The sequence below is a fragment of the Salvelinus namaycush genome, chromosome 9 (assembly GCF_016432855.1).
Source record: "Salvelinus namaycush isolate Seneca chromosome 9, SaNama_1.0, whole genome shotgun sequence".
NCBI lineage: Eukaryota > Metazoa > Chordata > Actinopteri > Salmoniformes > Salmonidae > Salvelinus > Salvelinus namaycush.
Window position 1 is genome coordinate 3,870,418 of NC_052315.1, and position 13,661 is coordinate 3,884,078.

The following is a 13,661-nucleotide window of genomic DNA, read 5'->3' on the forward strand; positions in this document are numbered from 1 at the left end:
TATGGAGTCGTATATGTTTTAGGTTATGGAGTCGTATATGTTTTAGGTTATGGAGTCGTATATGTTTTAGGTTATGGAGTCGTATATGTTTTAGGTTATTGAGTCGTATATGTTTTAGGTTATGGAGTAGTATATGTTTTAGGTTATGGAGTCGTATATGTCCATCCTCATTAAGATGGCTTTGAACTCACCAATAGGAATATTACACACTAATAACAGACTTTTACCAGAATACATGTTAATGATGCTGTATGCAGTAATTGACAGATGCTTTCGATATCTTAATGGTTTTGGAAAATACGGGTTAGAATAGAAATAGCTGAAATTGCATAGTGCAACTTTATCGAATCATAATTCACCCAAAAAAATCTGCAGCAGGGACGTGATGTCAGATCTCCCCAAGGAGATGTGGGTGTGGAGTCAGGCGCAGGAGAAACAAGTTCCGAATAAAAGGGCGTTTTATTCAACCAGCTCAAAAAATATCAGAACACCGGACTACAGCAGTAGCCACAAAACCCCACTCAATGTTTTGAGTGAAAGGTTCATGAGCAAATTTGTTCCCATATATAATGGATGTTAATAAAAAACATCTGTAGATTCCAGGGTGTTTTGGTAAAATCTAGAATGCTACAAAATATAGTTCTGATTGAGCGGGTCATGCTCAAATATCATGAATTAAAGGATAGTTATGAGTCAGCGGGTCATGCTCAACTATCATAAATTAAAGGATAGTTATGAGTCAGTGGGTCACGCTCAAATATCATAAATTAAAGAATAGTTATGAGTCAGCAGGTCATGCTCAACTATCATAAATTAAAGGATAGTTATGAGTCAGCAGGTCATGCTCAAATATCATAAATTAAAGAATAGTTATGAGTCAGCAGGTCATGCTCAACTATCATAAATTAATGGATAGTTATGAGTCAGTGGGTCATGCTCAACTATCATAAATTAATGGATAGTTATGAGTCAGTGGGTCACGCTCAACTATCATACATTAAAGGATAGTTATGAGTCAGTGGGTCAGGCTCAACTATCATACATTAAAGGATAGTTATGAGTCAGTGGGTCATGCTCAACTATCATACATTAAAGGATAGTTATGAGTCAGTGGGTCATGCTCAACTATCATAAATTAAAGGATAGTTATGAGTCAGTGGGTCATGCTCAACTATCATAAATTAATGGATAGTTATGAGTCAGTGGGTCATGCTCAACTATCATAAATTAATGGATAGTTATGAGTCAGTGGGTCAGTGGGTCATGCTCAACTATCATAAATTAATGGATAGTTATGAGTCAGTGGGTCATGCTCAACTATCATAAATTAATGGATAGTTATGAGTCAGTGGGTCATGCTCAACTATCATAAATTAATGGATAGTTATGAGTCAGTGGGTCATGCTCAACTATCATAAATTAAAGGATAGTTATGAGTCAGTGGGTCATGCTCAACTATCATAAATTAATGGATAGTTATGAGTCAGTGGGTCATGCTCAACTATCATAAATTAAGGGAATAATAAAGGAAAGGAATATAATAGAGGAATAATTTAGTAACCATAGGACGCAGAAGAATATTGGGAATTCATGTAAAAATATGACTTCAGAGACAAATCTCTACTCAAGTACGTTAAGACGATTACGCCAGAAAAAAAGTTAAATATATTTCTTTCTGCTTTTCATTCGATTATATCTTAAAGTGCTAATCAGCAGTTGAAACAATAACAAAGAGTGTCCCCACCCCTGTCTCGGTAAAAAGCTGCTGGAGGGGTCTGGAGAAATGTAACCACTCTCAAATTCATAGACAGAGCTATGGATGAAAGGACTGACCATCCATGATATGAAAATGATAGTTTTAACCATGTTTTGATGCTGTTTGTTTACATGTGTTGTGTAAAAACAAGCTCATATTTTGGTTCTGATGGGGTACGACAGTTTAACTAAGCTCATGAAGCATTTCAAAGTTACTGTAACGGGTGTCTAGATCTTCCTCCTCCTCGGACGAGGAGAGGAGAGAAGGATCGGAGGACCAAAATGCAGCGGGTTGTGAATACATAATGATTTATTTACAGACGAAGACGAAACACGAAGAACACTTGAAATGATTACAAAATAACAAAACGAAAACGTAGACAGACCTGAACTCTGAGAACTTACATGAAACACGAAGAACGCACGAACAGGTACAGACTACAACAAAACGAACGAACGAACAAACCGAAACAGTCCCGTGTGGTGCGCAGACACAGACACGGAAGACAATCACCCACAAACAAACAGTGTGAACAGCCAACCTATATATGATTCTCAATCAGAGGAAAAGTCAAACACCTGTCTCTGATTGAGAACCATATAAGGCTAATTACCAACCACCTAAACATAGAAACACAAAACATAGAATGCCCACCCCAACTCACGCCCTGACCAACTAAACACATACAAAAATAACATAAAACAGGTCAGGAACGTGACAGTTACATTCTTTAAGAATCAATCGGTACATACCATTTATAACATTTATTAATTTAAGTCCAAAAATGTATGTAGAAACTGCAGATTGCCCCTTTAATTAAATAAATACAGTTGAAGTCGGAAGTTTACATACACCTTAGCCAAATACATTTACTCTCAGTTTTTCACAATTCCTGATATTTAATCCTAGTAAAAATTCCCTGTTTTAGGTCAGTTAGGATCACCAGTTTATTTAAAAAATGTGAAATGTCAGAATAATAGTAGAGAGAATGATTTATTTCAGCTATTATTTCTTTCATCACATTCCTAGTGGGTCAGAAGTTTACATACACTCAATTAGTAATTGGTAGCAATGCCTTTAAATTGTTTAATTTGGGTCAAACGTTTCGGGAAGCCTTCCACAAGCTTCCCACAATAAGTTGGGTGAATTTTGGCCCATTCCTCCTGACAGAGCTGGTGTAACTGAGTCAGGTTTGTAGGCCTCCTTGCTCACACACACTTTCAGTTCTGCCCACAAATTCCTATAGGTTTGAGGTCAGGGCTTTGTGATGGCCACTCCAATACCTGTGTTGCCCTTAAGCCATTTTGCCACACCTTTGGAAGTATGCTTGGGGTCATTGTCCATTTGGGAGACCCATTTGCGACCAAGCTTTAACTCCCTGACTCATGATGTGAGATGTTGCTTCAATATATCCACATAATTTTCCTCCCTCTTGATGCCATCTATTTTGTGAAGTGCACCAGTCCCTCCTGCAGCAAAGCACCTCCACAACATGATGCTGCCACCTCCGTGGTTCACGGTTGGGATGGTGTTCTTCGGCTTGCAAGCCACCCCCTTTTTCCTCCAAACATAACGATGATCATTATGGCTATACAGTTCTATTTTTGTTCCATCAGACCAGAGGACATTTCTCCAAAAAGTACAATCTTTGTCCCCATGTGCAGTTGCAAACCGTAGTCTGGCTTTTTTATGGCGGTTTTTGAGCAGTGGCTTCTTCCTTGCTGAGCGGCCTTTCAGGCAAATATTACGAACCCACAATAATGGACCGATTTACAAAGAACAATCACCCACAAACAAACATGGGAAACAGAGGGTTAAATAATAAACAGGTAATTGGGTGAGTGAAACCAGGTGTGTAAGACTAAGACAAAACAAATGGAAAATTAAAAGTGGATCGGCGGTGGCTAGAAGACCAGTGACGTCGACCGCCGATCCCTCTCCGAACAAGGAGAGGGACCGACTTCGGCGGAAGTCGTGACAATTATAAGTGAAATAATCTGTCTGTAAACAATTGTTGGAAAAATTACTTGTGTCATGCTTGTGTCACGAACCGGCTCAAAGCCCGTAACAAAAGGGAGACAACGTGGAGATAAGGAGTAACAAAATATATATTTATTAAATAAAGTAACTAGGTATAATATACAATGGTGTGTGTAATCAGTAATCAGTAGTGTAAGTGAGTGTTTTGCATGCATGAATGTGATAATGCAGGGTGTTGAAAGATGCTAAAGCAAACAACCAAAAAACCACCAAGAAACACAACCAAATCTATGACGGTGTCTGCATGGAGAGAGTCTCCTCCATGAATGGGGAAGTAGTGTATTTATCCTGGGACACACTGGGCCCAGGTGTTTCCCATGTAGCTGACGACCCTCCCAACTCCGCCCACCGGCATCCTAATAAGGAAACAAGAACAAAGAGAGAATACGGCAGACAGAGTGGGAAGGTCGTCACACTTGCCAAAACTTGCCAAAACTATAGTTTGTTAACAAGAAATTTGTGGAGTGGTTGAAAAATGAGTTTTGATGACTCCAACCTAAGTTTATGTAAACTTCCGACTTCAACTGTATGAAGGTAGAATGCCATCCACCATTCCCATTGATTCGTACAGTAAACACGAGGTTGGATTTCAGCTTTCTGCAGAAGAACACAAATCACCCTCCGTTTGCTCTGATGAAATTCATGGCTATTTATACAGTACAGTAGCACATGATTATATTAACTTGCAATTCGCTCCCAAAGGACAATATAGGAATGAATCCATTAAGTACAATGAGTTAAGTGAAAACAGACATTACATTATTTTTCCGTGATTCATTTTCTGCTCCAGTTACCAGTACGCATCACTTATCTATCTCTACCCATCCAGTCTACCATAGCAACCCTTCCAGTCTACCATAGCAACCCATCCAATCAACCATAGCAACCCTTCCAGTCTACCATAGCAACCCTTCCAGTCTACCATAGCAACCCTTCCAGTCTACCATAGCAACCCATCCAATCAACCATAGCAACTCCTTCCAGTCTACCATAGCTACCCATCCAATCAACCATAGCAACCCTTCCAGTCTACCATAGCAACCCATCCAATCAACCATAGCAACCCATCCAGTCAACCATAGCAACCCATCCAGTCAACCATAGCAACCCATCCAGTCTATCATAGCAACCCATCCAGTCTATCATAGCAACCCATCCAGTCTACCATAACAACCCATCCAGTCTACCATAACAACCCATCCAGTCTACCATAACAACCCATCCAGTCTACCATAACAACCCATCCAGTCTACCATAACAACCCATCCAGTCTACCATAGCAACCCTTCCAGTCTACCATAGCAACCCATCTAATCAACCATAGCAACCCATCCAGTCTACCATAGCAACCCATCCAGTCTACCATAACAACCCATCCAGTCTACCATAACAACCCATCCAGTCAACCATAACAACCCATCCAGTCTACCATAACAACCCATCCAGTCTATCATAACAACCCATCCAGTCTACCATAACAACCCATCCAGTCTACCATAACAACCCATCCAGTCTACCATAACAACCCATCCAGTCTACCATAACAACCCATCCAGTCTACCATAACAACCCATCCAGTCTACCTTAACAACCCATCCAGTCAACCATAACAACCCATCCAGTCTATCATAACAACCCATCCAGTCTACCATAACAACCCATCCAGTCTACCATAACAACCCATCCAGTCTACCATAACAACCCATCCAGTCAACCATAACAACCCATCCAGTCTATCATAACAACCCATCCAGTCTACCATAACAACCCATCCAGTCTACCATAACAACCCATCCAGTCTACCTTAACAACCCATCCAGTCAACCATAACAACCCATCCAGTCTATCATAACAACCCATCCAGTCTATCATAACAACCCATCCAGTCAACCATAACAACCCATCCAGTCTATCATAACAACCCATCCAGTCTACCATAACAACCCATCCAGTCTACCATAACAACCCATCCAGTCTACCATAACAACCCATCCAGTCTACCATAACAACCCATCCAGTCTACCATAGCAACCCATCCAGTCTACCGTAACAGTAATCAAGTACAGATATTATTGAATCTTTAATTGACATCCTCTGATGCACTGCAATGCTCCACCACATTCCATAAGAGTGACCTTGAAAATCAGAAAAACTTGTGTTTTACCATTCTGAATTGTTATCATTGCTGACAGCAGGCAGTTGCTTCTGCTTTTCCGCAATCAGACAAAACATCAAACGAGGACATTTCTGTGCGTGTCTCTGTCTTGTTTTTTTCTTACGGCTCTCGTTACAGCAGGACTACTAACTGTATCTCTCTCTCTCTCTCTCTCTCTCTCTCTTTCTCTCAAATACACACACTTAGCCTCGCTCTCTCTCGCTCCATTCCCCTGCCACCCTCCCTCTGCCCAATTTTCCCTCGGTTCAGTGGCAGGGCACTGGGTCACAACATACGCTTGATTTTCACACTGTTTCTCCACTGAACGCCACATCACGTTAATCAGGGTTAACAATCCCGGCGCCTCACTGAGCAGGGCACCCATCAGCTTAGCACTACAGCCTTGCACTGGCGATACAGACGCGGCAGTAATCCCTGGGATGGAAGGGAAAGGGGGGGGGGGGGGGTGACCAACGAGGGGCAAGCCAGGCAGAGGGAGGGGAGTGGGTGGGCAGCCATCACAAAACAAAAGTTGGGTGAATGAGGAGGTTGGTGCAGGATGGCGTGATGGGGTGGAGGTGGTGTGAGGCTTTGGTTGTACACATTGTCCTTAAGAACATTATATTGTTTTTCTGACAAAGGAGGAGGGTGGAGGAGAGTGACATAACTGACCCCGATCCCCTCTGTTATTGTTTGTGGTAGAGATGTGATCCGCCGTGTGGCGGCAGAGTTTTGGCACACACCACCTGTTGGGATGCTGGGGTCATCTATGTGGTGAGTGGAGGGGCTGGTTAAGGGGAGCTGGGGTCATCTATGTGGAGAGTGTGGGGGCTGGTTAAGTGGAGCTGGGGTCATCTATGTGGAGAGTGGAGGGGCTGGTTAAGTGGAGCTGGGGTCATCTATGTGGAGAGTGGAGGGGCTGGTTAAGTGGAGCTGGGGTCATCTATGTGGAGAGTGGAGGGGCTGGTTAAGTGGAGCTGGGGTCATCTATGTGGAGAGTGGAGGGGCTGGTTAAGGGGAGCTGGGGTCATCTATGTGGAGAGTGTGGGGGCTGGTTAAGTGGAGCTGGGGTCATCTATGTGGAGAGTGTTAAGGGGAGCTGGGGTCATCTATGTGGAGAGTGGAGGGGCTGGTTAAGGGGAGCTGGGGTCATCTATGTGGAGAGTGTGAGGGCTGGTTAAGGGGAGCTGGGGTCATCTATGTGGAGAGTGGAGGGGCTGGTTAAGGGGAGCTGGGGTCATCTATGTGGAGAGTGTGGGGGCTGGTTAAGGGGAGCTGGGGTCATCTATGTGGAGAGTGGAGGGGCTGGTTAAGGGGACCTGGGGTCATCTATGTGGAGAGTGGAGGGGCTGGTTAAGGGGAGCTGGGGTCATCTATGTGGAGAGTGGAGGGGCTGGTTAAGGGGAGCTGGGGTCATCTATGTGGAGAGTGGAGGGGCTGGTTAAGGAGAGCTGGGGTCATCTATGTGGAGAGTGGAGGGGCTGGTTAAGGGGAGCTGGGGTCATCTATGTGGAGAGTGTTAAAGGGGAGCTGGGGTCATCTACGTGGAGAGTGTGGGGGCTGGTTAAGGGGAGCTGGGGTCATCTATGTGGAGAGTGTTAAGGGGAGCTGGGGTCATCTAGGTGGAGAGTGGGGGCTGGTGAAGGGGAGCTGGGGTCATCTATGTGGAGAGTGGAGGGGGGGGCTGGTTAAGGGGAGCTGGGGTCATCTAGGTGGAGAGTGGGGGGGGGGCTGGTTAAGGGGAGCTGGGGTCATCTATGTGGAGAGTGGGGGGGGGGGCTGGTTAAGGGGAGCTGGGGTCATCTATGTGGAGAGTGGGGGGGGGGGGCTGGTTAAGGGGAGCTGGGGTCATCTAGGTGGAGAGTGGGGGGGGGGCTGGTTAAGGGGAGTTGGGGTCATCTAGGTGGAGAGTGGGGGGGGGCTGGTTAAGGGGAGCTGGGGTCATCTATGTGGAGAGTGGGGGGGGGGGGGGCTGGTTAAGGGGAGTTGGGGTCATCTAGGTGGAGAGTGGGGGGGGGGGGGACTGGTTAAGGGGAGCTGGTTAAGTGATATACAGGAGGCAGGATGGAAGATATTTGTTATTTAAGGAAACATGAGAGGACTCAACCGTGACCCCATCTGAAAAGACAGGGCCATCTGTACGAGATGTGGCCAGCTATGGGGGGAATACAGCCCTGGGTGTCTGCTGCTGCGTGGGCTATGGAGTGTGGACACGTTCAGCCATCCAGTTGGAAAAAACCACATGACTGTTGTACTTTACTGACAGGCCAAAAGGATGTCAAGATCAGTTCAAATGTCAAACAGCACCAGGGGCAATTTCACAACATAAGGGCATTGCAAGAGGCGCTTACGCAGGACTCGGAATCAACATGAACAACAATAGAATCGGAATTGTGTTTTTCAAACTTTTATCCTAAAAATGTTCAACTATCAACTGAATGTGACGTGAATTCACATTTCACTCTAGAAATAGAGGGTTATGGTGATAACAGTGAGTTATATAGGTAGAGAGATGTAGAAATTGAGCGTTATGGTGATAATAGTGAGTTATATACACTACCGTTCAAAAGTTTGGGGTTACTTAGAAATGTCCTTGTTTTTTAAAGAAAAGCACATTTTATGTCCATTAAAATAACATCAAATTGATCAGAAATACAGTGTAGACATTGTTAATTTTGTAAATGACTTGTAGCTGGAAACGGCAGATTTTTAATTAAATATCTACATAGGCGCCCATTATCAGCAACCATCACTCCTGTGTTCCAATGGCACGTTGTGTTAGCTAATCCAAGTTTATCATTTTAAAAGGCTAACTGATCATTAGAAAACCCTTTTGCAATTATGTTAGCACAGCTGAAAACTGTTGTTCTGATTAAAGAAGCAATAAAACTGGCCTTTTTGGACTAGTTGAGTATCTGGAGCATGAGCATTTGTGAGTTCGATTACAGGCTCAAAATGGCCAGAAACAAATAACTTTCTTCTAAAACTCGTCAGTCTATTCTTGTTCTGAGAAATGAAGGCTATTCCATGCGATAAATTGCCAAGAAACTGAAGATCTCGTACAACGGATGTTGACCTTCTAGGCAGAGTTGCAAAGAAAAACCCATATCTCAGACTGGCCAATAAAAAGAAAAGATTAAGATGGGCAAAAGAACACAGACACTGGACAGAGGAACTCTGCCTAGAAGGCCAGCATCCCGGAATCACCTCTTCACTGTTGACGTTGAGACTGGTGTTTTGCGGGTACTATTTAATGAAGCTGCCACAACAAATTCAGATTTACAATGACGGCCTACCAGATCTGGGGTAGTCTGATGAAACCAAGATTGAACTCTTTGGCTTGAATGCGAAGCGTCACGTCTGGAGGAAACCTGGCACCATCCCTACGCTGAATCATGGTGGTGGCAGCATCATTCTGTGGGGAAGCTTTTCAGGGGCAGGGACTGGGAGACTAGCCAGAATCTAGGGAAAGATGAACGGAGCAAAGTACAGAGAGATCCTTGATGAAACCTTCTCCAGAGCGCTCAGGACCTCAGACTGGGGCGAAGGTTCACCTTTCAACAGTACAATGACCCTAAGCACTTAGCCAAGACAACACAGGAAAGACTTCGGGACAAGTCTCTGAATGTCCTTGAGTGGCCCAGCCAGAGCCCGGACTTGAACCTCGATCGAACATCTCTGGAGAGACATGAAAATAGCTGTGCAGTGACGTTCCCCATCCAACCTGACAGAGCTTGAGAGGATCTGCAGAAAATAATGGGATAAACTCCTCAAATAAAGGTATGCCAAGCTTGTAAACATCATACCCAAGAAGAGTTGAGGCTGTAATCGCTGCCAAAGGTACTTCAACAAAGTACTGAGTAAAGGGTCTGAATACTTATGTAAATGTGATATTTCAGTTTGGTATTTTTTTTTTTTACATTTGCAAAATGTATAAAAATAATGGTTTTGTCATTATGGGGTATTGTGTGTCGATTGATGAGGTGAAAAAAACAATTGTATCCCTTTTAGAATAAGGCTGTGACGTAAGTAAATGTGTAAAAGTCAAGGGGTCTGAATACTTCCCCGAAGGCACCGTACAGGCAGAACATGGCTCCTATTGCCAATAAAAGGCTCTATAGGTAGAACATGGTTCCATCCTGTGCTGCTCGACCACAACAACACTACGCTAGGCTGCACCGTCACAGCAGCACATCTTTAACATTACTAGTTTACCCCGCACCACACCAACCCCACCTGATTTGGTCAATATTTGGTCAATCCCGGGGGATGAGCTTGCAAAAAAAAATTAAGTCTAGCACTCCCCTCCTCTCATCTTTCTGCATATTTGGGCCCCCCCCTCCCAGATGCCCTGCCGTCGACCCCAACCTGCCCCATTGCCCTCCCCGTCGGAAAACAAAGCTCAGAGTTCACCCAAAGTTCACACTTCCAGTATCATAGACTGCACTGTGCTGCAATTGCCTTCTGTTTAAGTCTCTTAACCCAATTTTTATTTTTATTTTTTTGCGGCGGGAATGGGGTGACGGAACTAACCCACCAACTATTGCCTCAGTCGACACATTTTCTAAACTTCTGACCCTGATCGGGTGGGTCACTGTTCAGTCAGACTGCTCCCGCGGGCGGAGCTAGCCCGGGTTGGTCTAGTAGTACAACACTACAACGTCATTCGCCCCCTGCCATAAGTCCATCCCTCTATCCCCGTTACCCACCGGCGTGGAAAAGGGTTCAACAAGAGTGCAACCACAGTGGCTCCGCCCTTTTCGGCGACATGCCATGCTGTAGACGAGGGGGTCTGGTCTTCAGGGATGGGCACCCCGGTCCTCGCTCCCTTGGCGTTATTAGCTCAAGCCACCTCTGTAGGCCGTCGGCTTGGTCAGCGTCGGTGGAATCGCATGGGCCATATCGACCCCTTCTGGTAGAAATGCAGGGTTATGGTGATAATAGTGAGTTATATAGGTAGAGAGATATAAAAATGCAGGGTTACGGTGATAATAGTGAGTTATATAGGTAGAGAGATATAGAAATGCAGGGTTACGGTGATAATAGTGAGTTATATAGGTAGAGAGATATAGAAATGCAGGGTTACGGTGATAATAGTGAGTTATATAGGTAGAGAGATATAGAAATGCAGGGTTACGGTGATAATAGTGAGTTATATAGGTAGAGAGATATAGAAATGCAGGGTTACGGTGATAATAGTGAGTTATATAGGTAGAGAGATATAGAAATGCAGGGTTACGGTGATAATAGTGAGTTATATAGGTAGAGAGATATAAAAATGCAGGGTTACGGTGATAATAGTGAGTTATATAGGTAGAGAGATATAGAAATGCAGGGTTACGGTGATAATAGTGAGTTATATAGGTAGAGAGATATAGAAATGCAGAATTACGGTGATAATAGTGAGTTATATAGGTAGAGAGATATAGAAATGCAGGGTTACGGTGATAATAGTGAGTTATATAGGTAGAGAGATATAGAAATGCAGGGTTACGGTGATAATAGTGAGTTATATAGGTAGAGAGATATAGAAATACAGGGTTATGGTGATAATAGTGAATTAGACAGGTAGAGAGATATAGAAATGCAGGGTTATGGTGATAATAGTGAGTTATATAGGTAGAGAGATATAGAAATGCAGGGTTATGGTGATAATAGTGAGTTATATAGGTAGAGAGATATAGAAATGCAGGGTTATGGTGATAATAGTGAGTTATATAGGTAGAGAGATATAGAAATGCAGGGTTACGGTGATAATAGTGAGTTATATAGGTAGAGAGATATAGAAATGCAGGGTTACGGTGATAATAGTGAGTTATATAGGTAGAGAGATATAGAAATGCAGGGTTATGGTGATAATAGTGAGTTATATAGGTAGAGAGATATAGAAATGCAGGGTTATGTTGATACTCAAGGCTCCAATTGCCAATTAAAGGTTCTACAGTGCTTTTGGAAAGTATTCAGACCCCTTGACTTATTTTCCACACTTTGTTACTTTACAGCCTTTTTCTAAAATGGATTAAATGAATAAAAAACCTCATCAATCTACACACACTACCCCATAAAGACAAAACGAAGACTCATCAGAATCAGAAATAGCTTATTTACATAAATATTCAGACTTTGCTCAGAGACTTGAAATTGAGCTCAGGTGTATCTCGTTTTCATTGATGATCCTTGATATGTTTCTACAACTTGAGTGGAGTACACCACGTAAATGAAATTGATTGGAAATTATTTGGAGAAACACACACCTGAATATATAATGTCCTACAGTTGACACTGCATGTCAGAGCAAAAAACCAAGCCATGAGGTTGAAAGAATTGTCCGTAGAGCTCCGATTCAGGATTGTGCTGAGGCACAGATCTGGGGAAGGGTACCAAAACATTTCTGCAGCATTGAAGGTCCCCAAGAACACAGTAGCCTCCATAATTCTTAAATGGTAGAAATTTAGTACCACCAAGACTCTTCCAAGAGCTGGCCGCACAGCCAAACTGAGCAATCGGGGGAGACGGGACTTGGTCACGGAGGTGACCGAGAACTCTATGGTCACTGACAGAACTCCAGAGTTCCTCTGTGGAGATGGGAGAAACTTCCAGAAGGACAACCATCTCTGCAGCACTCCACCAATCAGGCCTTTATGGTACAATGACCAGACAGAAGGCACATGACAGACCGCTTGGAGTTTGCCAAAATGCACCTTAAGACTCTCAGACCATGAGAAACAAGAAGCTCTGGTCTGATGAAACCAAAATTGAACTCTTTGGCCTAAATGGCAAGCATCACGTCTGGAGGAAACCTGGCATCATCCCTATGGTGAAGCATGGTGGTGGCAGAATCATGCTGTGGGGATGTTTTTCAGTGGCAGGGACTGGGAGAATAGTCAGGATCGAGGGAAAGATGAATGGAGCGAAGTACAGAGAGATCCTTGATGAAAACCTTCTCCAGAGCGCTCAGGACCTCAGACTGGGGTGAAGGTTCACCTTCTAACAGGACAATGACCCTAAGCACATAATCAAGACAATGCAGGAGTGGCTTCGAGACAAGTCTCTGAATGTCCTTGAGTGGCCCAGCCAGAGCCCGGACTTGAACCTCGATTGAACATCTCTGGAGAGACCTGAAAATAGGTGTTTAGTGCACGCTCCCCATCCAACCTGACAGAGCTTGAGGGGATCTGCAGAGAAGAATGTAATCGCTGTCAAAGATGCTTCAACAAAGGACTGAGTAAAGGGTCTGAATACTTATGTAAATATATTTCAGTTTTGTATTTTTCATACATTTTCAGAAAAAAGATTTTGCTTTGTCGTCATAGGGTATTGTGTGTAGATTAATGAGTAAAAAAAACGATTTAATGAAATTTAGAATAAGGCTGTAACGTAACAAAATGTGTAAAAGTCAAGGGGTCTGAATACTTCCCCGAAGGCACCGTACAGGCAGAACATGGCTCCTATTGCCAATAAAAGGCTCTATTAGGTAGAACATGGTTCCATCCTGTGCTGCTCGACCACAACAACGCTACGCTAGGCTGCACCGTCACAGCAGCACATCTTTAACATTACTAGTTTACCCCGCACCACACCAACCCCACCTGATTTGGTCAACCTTCGGTCAATCCCGGGGGATGAGCTTGCAAAAAAAATTAAGTCTAGCACTCCCCTTCTCTCATTCTGCTGTATATTTGGGCACCATCCCGCCCCATTGCCCTCCCC